Consider the following 7,864-nt stretch of genomic DNA (forward strand, 5'->3'; position numbering starts at 1 on the left):
GAGGGGAGGGAGGGAGACAGAGAGAGAAAAAGTCCCATTTCATCTTTCATTTTTTTAAGTGGTAAGATAGATGTTTTATTTATTTGCATTTAAACTTATAAACCAACCAGACAAACTGGTATAATTATCATGATACAACAAAATGCAAAACATCTTTTACAAATACTTGAGTAATAAATTAGTGTTTGTAGTAAAACAGCGACAGGGGCAGAAGAAATCAGAGAAGCATCTCATAGCTCAACCGTTCACCTGAAGCGAGGTTTTCAACAAGCCTCCTAATCCCAGAAAATACAAATAACCCTCTATCACACATCTTTGTACTTTTACTTTCTGTTCTTGAGGTTAAGGTTCTAGATCACAGAGTTATCCAAAATAGTATTATATCTAATTATCTATAGCCAGAGACATCTTTTATCATTGTCTATAGCAGCAAGGCTACAGAAACCTCTTCGATTAGACTCCAGTCATACCCCACCCCCACCCCCTCCAAGTTGGCACACTAGGCACAAGGAGCAACATATCAAGGCAGAGACACATAGAAAAATCATGGAGTCAGGCCCTATGTTCATGGAGCAATCTGGGAATAAATCCATGGTTTGTTGGGTACTAGAATACTTAGGGGTCTGTAGTATTGCATCGTAGCTTTCCCCAGCTGTTTCCAAGGTGGCCTCCAAATTACTGACAGGGTTTGGCTGGAACTGGGTCTGGGGCTGCAGGGATTCCTCTCCATAACCGTAGAACTGGTTGTTCCAGGCCTGGTTGTTCCAAGCATGTTATTCTAGGTGTCGGCCACCAGGTCTGACTCTTCTAGGAATGGTAGTTCCAAGATGGGATGTTTCAGGAATGGATGCTCCACATTAGGTTACTGCAGGTCTAGTTCTTCCACCTTAAAAGGTTTCCAGACGTGTTCACCAGGCATTCCTGGTGACAGGAAGAGAGGTCCAGGTACTCTGTAGCTGTTGAGCTGGTCTGAGTCACAAGGTTGCTATTCTTTGGCCAGTTGTATTTCTGCCACCTCTTACATTTTGTTCTCTGGTTCTGGAATCAGGTATTAATCTGTTTGTAGCTAAGGTTCAGGGTGTTGGAAAGCTCTTGCATCTGCTGGAGGCTGAGAAATTTCTGTCTCTGAAATCTCTCATTGAGCACATAGAGCTGGGTCTGTGAGAAGACAGTTCTGATCTTCTGTGTCTTGACCTGGACTCTCTTCTCCTCCTTCACTGTCCTGTTCTCTACAGAAGTGGGTAGTATTACACTGGGACTGGTGGAAGAATCAGGGCTGTTCTGAATAAGCAGATCCATGGAGGAAGGAAGAAAAGAGGCAGTCTCCATGTGGAGTGTGTCAGCAGATGACATTTGCAAGGATGCATAGTTTTCTTCAGTCTCATAAATCTTAGACACTGGTGAAGGTTCCCTAGAATCGGATGCTTTGTGGCAGGGCAGGCTTTGGGGACAAGCCGAATCCACACTCATGTTGCTTTGCAGTAGTAACAGGTGCCAAACAGTCAATTTTATAAAAGCTCCCATTTCAATCTTTTTGAGCTGTCATGTCATAAGCTGCCAATCATCCCATAAAATAGCCATCCTTGATAAAGCTTAAAAACCCAAAATGTATTTGTAATCCTGATTATGACCCCAAAGAATTTAGAAAATATACTGTTATTATGGGCATCCTAAAGCTTTTATTTTATTTTATTGATTGATTTATTTATTTAAATTTATATTTATTGTTGAAAGAATTACAGATATCCCCTTTTTTCCCCATTGATCCCCTCCACCCCGCATCCGCCCCACCACCCCCACAGGCCTTCACTACACTGTCTGTGTCCATGGGTTATGCCCATATGCATATAAATTCTTCGGTTAATCTCTTCCCACCCACTCCCCAACCCTCACCTTCCCACTGTGATTCCTCAGTCTGTTCCATGCTTCTTTGTCTCTGGATCTATTTTGTTCTCAGTCTATTTTGTTTATGAGATTCCACATATGAGTGAGATCATGTAAAACTGAATCAAAAAGAATCAGAAAATCTGAAGAGGCCAATAACAACTGATGAAATCAAAGCAGTAATTAAAGAAACTCCCAGCAATCAAAAGCCCTGGTCCAGATGACTTCACAGGGGAGCTTTCTAATTCTTTAAGGTGTAGGGTTAGATAGGTTTACTAAAAAATTTTCTTGCTTTTTGAGGTAGGCCTGTAGTGCTGTGAGCTTCCCTCTTAGGACTGCTTTCACTGTGTCCCATTTTGTGATGTATATTATATCACAAAAAGGTTAAAAAGCATATTATGCCACAATGAAACATTTTTTTGTAAAGAACAGGGTCTGGTATATGGTAAATTCTCTCGTGTTACTTGCGGTACCTCTTGCGTTGCACCTATTGTCCATTAACTTGCATTTTTATCCAGCACTCAGTTTGATGTTCTCTCTCCAACTTCAGGGCAAGGATTGCGTTGTCCTTTGGCTCGTCCTTCGCTGTACCTGCCAAGGTACCTTGCATATAGTTGGACCCTGTAAATCATTGACTGGTTAGGACAGATTCCAAATACCCTATAATGTGGCCCGTACTTTTACGCCAGTGAAGGGGGGATCTCAGTGTTTCCTCTGTGGGAGGCGGTTAACATGGTGGCTGAGAGCCAGGAATCTGGAGTCAGTCAGGCCTCGTTTGGATGTCAGTTTTGCCATTAAGTAGCCATGTACCTTTGGGTACATCTCTCAGTCTTCTCAGCTTCTGCTCACCTGTGATTAGGATAACAATATCTATTTTCCCATATTTTTTGTGATAATAAAATGAAATAACATATGTCGAGAACATGACCCATTCTGGAGACTCAATAAGTGGTGGTTAACACAAACATTTTTTTCTCCTAAGCAATAATGCTGTCTTAATGCCATCGTTCTGAGTCAGTTTATGAAACTTACCTTTCACTTAAAGCAGATGCCAATCCCTGCACTACTGTGGGTGTTTCTGCGATGAAGGACAATAGCTGAGGACAGCTCAGGAGTACTGAGGGATTTACTCTGCTCCAGGCCCAGCAGTCTCAGATGTACCAGGAAGATTCTAGAAGCCCAGCACAGTGAGAGAAGAGGATTCCTCAACTCAGAGTATTTCCCGCTCAATGCAGACAACCACTCTTAGGTGTGAGTGGCTGCTCAGAGCCTTAGGGGAAGCAATGCTGAACAAAATTCGAGTCAAAAAACTGGGCCAGTCTCCAAAGTCCACAGTGGATGGAGAGATAGGAGCGGAGGAGCTATTGGCCTCAAAAGGCAGTGACCACGTGAGGACCAGGTACATGGCTTGGAGGCTAAAGTTAGTGAAAAGAAAATGGCAGTCATTGTAAATGACTTGGAAGGCAGCCAGGAGCAGGAAGCAGAGTGGTAGCCACAGGGGCGAACCCCTGAGAGCTGTTTTTTATGCAGCAGGAACCCGATCTGGGCAGATTGGATCTTGCTCTGCATGAAACATCTCGGGAGTTTCCCCCAGAGCAGAGCACTGGAGCGTGCTCTTTGCCCAGGAAAAGGTCCAATGGTCACACTTAAAGGTGAGTGTTGGAGAACAAAGGAGATTCTCTTGGAATTAGCATTCCAGGAAGTCTAGAAGGAGTCTTGAGCAAATGAAACATAATCATGACCTAGAATAAGACCTTTGGGTTTACAACCCGAGGTGACTCCGAGAGAGAGAGAGAGAGAGAGAGAGAGAGAGAGAGACAGAGAGAGAGAGGAAGCGAGAGAGCCAAGGAGCGTAGGAGACAAACATGTCAAGAGACCACACTTGCAGTGGAGCAATTAAGAGGAAAGAGGGCCAGACAACTGTAAACAAGCTCTTACACAAAGCACTCACCATGGGATGGGTAGTCACACTCACCCACTCCCTGCCACCTGTCAGCATTCCTTTGTCATGCACTTGACGATACAAAGGTACTCTGTATGCATCAGTCACTACCTCAAACATGGACAAATTCTATCTTCCTGACCATGGAAAATATTTGTAGCTAGTCTTCCAAAGAACTTTACATTGCAGAGCCCCTACCTCTAAGTTATGAATCTTCCATCAATCCTTACCCACAACTTGAGAAATGTCAAAAGATGTTTATCTAGGTCACTAAGCACTTGTCTTGAAATTTGCATGAACAGTGAGGAAACACACACACGTGTGCACACACACACACAAATACCAACAGAATGTATAGTGTATAATCATAACTATGAAAGAAAAAGTTCAGGGGGGAAAAAGACTGAAAAAGTATTTATGAAATGTTTACAGAGGTTATATTCATTTTCAAATTTTTAGAAGTAAATAGGTTACTTTTCTCTCCCTCCCTCTCTCTCTCTCTCTCTCTCCCTCAGAGCCATTTCTCTCTTCTAAGCAATACACCTGTCCCTGGGCCAGGGGTGGACAGAAGTCCTTATGGAATAGGCAATGGTCATCTATTACTTAAAAATTGACCTTGAAAGCCATGGTGACCAATGAGCTTCTTAGAAGAAAGGAGTGATACCAATTCAGGTGATCCTAAGTTATATTTTAATTTTATAATAGAAACAATAAGTCTAAAAGCCTCATAAACACATTCTTACCTTTTTCAAAGCAAATGTTAGATTACTAAGACAACTTAGGTTTTAGTCCCTTCTATTACATGTGATTCACATTGGGAAGACTGTCAGTTCAATTCAGCACATATTCTCATTTACTATGTACAAGGCGGTTTTAAGGAATGCAAAGCTGCACTTTATCCAGTGGTATAAAAAATATAAGTACATAAGTAACAATATTAATAAATTAATATTAATAATAACAATATCAATTCAGCAAAGGCAGTCAAAATTCTATGCAATGCCATAATTTTTTTACATCTTCTGAATCCTTTGGGGTCATCATGAGGATTATAAATATAACTATTCGGGTTTTCTGAGCAGTCAGTTGGATATTTGATCATGAAAGAAATTCACTGGAACAATTAAGATTTTCAATGAACAATATTTCTTTTATTCAATTTAATTTTTAGAGTTAAGTACCCCAGAGAAACTATAATGATTGTTTTGAGCTGCCATAAGAAGTTTAACTAGTTCTTTGATTTGCTAACTTTTTTTTTTCAGTAGTTGTGCTCAGATAAATTATTTGCCTTGGGTTCTATATTTGCAAACTTTTTCCTATGTGACACTTACCCTACTAAGATATGTTTAAACCTCCATTTCACAATTTAAGGCAAGTCTGATGCCCTCCCCACTGTTTCTGTCAAGTCCTAGGGAAAGACATCCTGGGCTTCTCACTGAAACCACTACTCACCTCTCTGCCCTGTTGGGTGGGTCACTGCATTTTCAGAGCCTCTAGTTAGCAATAGGTCTTGAATGATTTGAGATAGTGCGTATCATTTATCTCTCACCATCTGCTGCTTTGGTGGAGAATAGAAACGGTGCTGGTGGCTCCACTGGGGGAGTAAAAATCACTTTTTTAAAGATAATGGAAGTTAGGCACTTCTGTTCCCACAGGTCCTTGGAGTCCCCCCTCCACACTACACAGCACCGCCCTGCTAATTCTCTTGCTATCTCTCCCCTACTCCTCTGACTCTTCCTCCCCTCCCTACCCCTTCCCTTCTGTGTGGCCTGAAGAATTCCAAACTCTTCGGTTTTGAAGAGCAATTCCATTTCTTGAACCCTTACACAAACTCAGCTTTTGGTTTATCTTTGCAAAACCAAATTCCATTTAAGATACTTAACTCGCAGGGGGAAGACACTCGATATAGGATTAGGCAGTCATAAAGCACTGTTGTAGGAGAAAACCAGCAACTGGGACTCTGCATGGATGAAGGTGTCGGGTGGACATACGCAATACTGACTTTTTGTAGATAATCTATGTTCCTATAGGGTATCCACAAAATAATCTGTAAGCAATTTATTCTAGATATAGTCTAAATTTTTCTAAAAATGTTCCCCATTTAAAAATAACTTTTTTCATATTTCACAGACTGTCCACTTTATTTAATGTATACATATTTTTAGATAACTGTTAATACAATTGCTGGGTTTTTTTCTGCATGCAAGATTAAATATCTGAATTTTTATTAAGAAATACAACAAATGCACTGGGATTTTTTTTTGACCAAAAGTGCTTTGCAGATTACTTGAATCTATTTTTTTTAGGAAGAACTTATTACTAAAAAGGTATCTTATTTGTGAAGTCTATGCATATATGTGTATGTATATATAGATATTTTTTACTAAATCTTTCTCAGATTTTTATAAGAAAAGAGTCTGTGGAATGACTAACTCCTCTTATAGCTTACCATGTTCTTTTGAAAGTACTATGTACAAACCAAAATTTGATTTCAAGTATTACTCAATCTATATTTCCAAATTTAATTATCTGCGTTCCTTTTTTATTATTTTTTCTATTCCCACAGTTTCAATTAAGTTTATTGGTGTTTTCCATTATACAAGATGTTACTTGTTCACTCTAGAAAATTTATAATTCAGAAAAGTCAAAAATTTTAGAGGAAAATAAAGCATCTATAGTTTTACCACATATAAATTCAATTGCCATCTGTATTTTAGAATATTATGTAGTATTTAATGATTACATTTTTAATATGGACAGAAATATATTTTTCATTGCAACAGATTTAGGTGATTGAGATTTCTGGAGGGAGTTATGGATTGGATGGGTTGGTAGAATGATTGATTAGTCTATGATGGTGATTAGTGCTGCTCAGCAATATTTCTGCTTCTCCTTCAAAGCATATGTCAGAATTGTACTTGTCCATCCCCTTGAAGTCAACCATGGCTTTAACCAGTGGGATATGCATGGACATAACGTGTTAGTTCCAGATGGAAGCACTTGCAGGCCAGTGCACAATTTGCAGTTTCCTTCCTCCTGCCATGGTGGCCTGCAAAGTTCCAGATGGTGGAATTTCCATCAGCCTGAGTCTCTGTGTAAGGATGATGCAGAGAGGTGTCCACAGCAGGTCAACAAAAATATATGACACAAGCAAGAAATTGTATTAGTTGTTTTAAGCCAGTGATTTAGGGGAGTAGTTTATCACTGCAGCAAAATCCTAGGCTATCCTGTCGGATGTTTTGCTTTAATTTTTGAAGCATTCTACCTATCTTGCACTGAAATGACTCCTGGTTATAGGATGATCTGACTTGACATCTGCCACCCCTTTAGGCCTCAGAAGCCATGTGATTGTACCTTCACTCTGTTCGAATTCCATGTATATTCTTTCCAAAAAAATGAGAGTTCAGTGGAAGAGGGTAATCTCAGAGAGAAGAGGACCTTTTTTCAATCAACGTGATAAAAATAACTGCACTCTCTCCCAAAACCTGAAAACAAAGCAAGCCTGGTTTTTATAGAGATTTGTGCCCTTTTCTGAGAAGTCTGTCTGGGAAAATTGTTATAGATTTGTTATAGTAATTCTTGTCTAAAGAACTCAGAAAATAGAATGCTTAGCACAATCTCTGGCACACGAGGGATGTTAAATATATGCTTATTCAGAAAGAGGAACAGTAACATGGAAGAGAAAGAGGAGGGGGAAGAAAAGATAGACAGGGACGGGGAGAGGGTGCTGAGCAGGAGGGTGAAGAGACATATGTGTGTGTTAGGTGTGTCAGCGTACAACATTTCTCAGTCATCAAATACTGTAATAATGACTCGAAAATATAGATAGTGGTTGAATATACAGGGTGTCCCCCCAAAATGTATACACATTTTTTTTCTGCTAGCTCCATTGATGTTTCTTTCTTTTCAGATTTAACCCATTGGAATTAATAATTATTCAAAGCGTGTATACATTATTTTGGGGATAATTTACTTTTCAGAAAGAGGGGTATATCCAGGTTGGCATTACCTTAATCAACAAAGAAGAGATATTTCCAG

The 7,864-nt window shown here is 39.8% G+C and overlaps 1 pseudogene; it reads right to left on the reverse strand.

Moving 5' to 3' along the window:
• Nucleotides 1–464: 464 nt before the first annotated feature.
• LOC107534668 (homeobox protein NANOG-like) lies at nt 465–1,470 on the reverse strand (annotated as a pseudogene).
• Nucleotides 1,471–7,864: the final 6,394 nt, after the last annotated feature.

This window comes from Miniopterus natalensis, chromosome 9 (genome assembly GCF_054644295.1).
Source record: "Miniopterus natalensis isolate mMinNat1 chromosome 9, mMinNat1.hap1, whole genome shotgun sequence".
NCBI classification, from domain to species: domain Eukaryota; kingdom Metazoa; phylum Chordata; class Mammalia; order Chiroptera; family Miniopteridae; genus Miniopterus; species Miniopterus natalensis.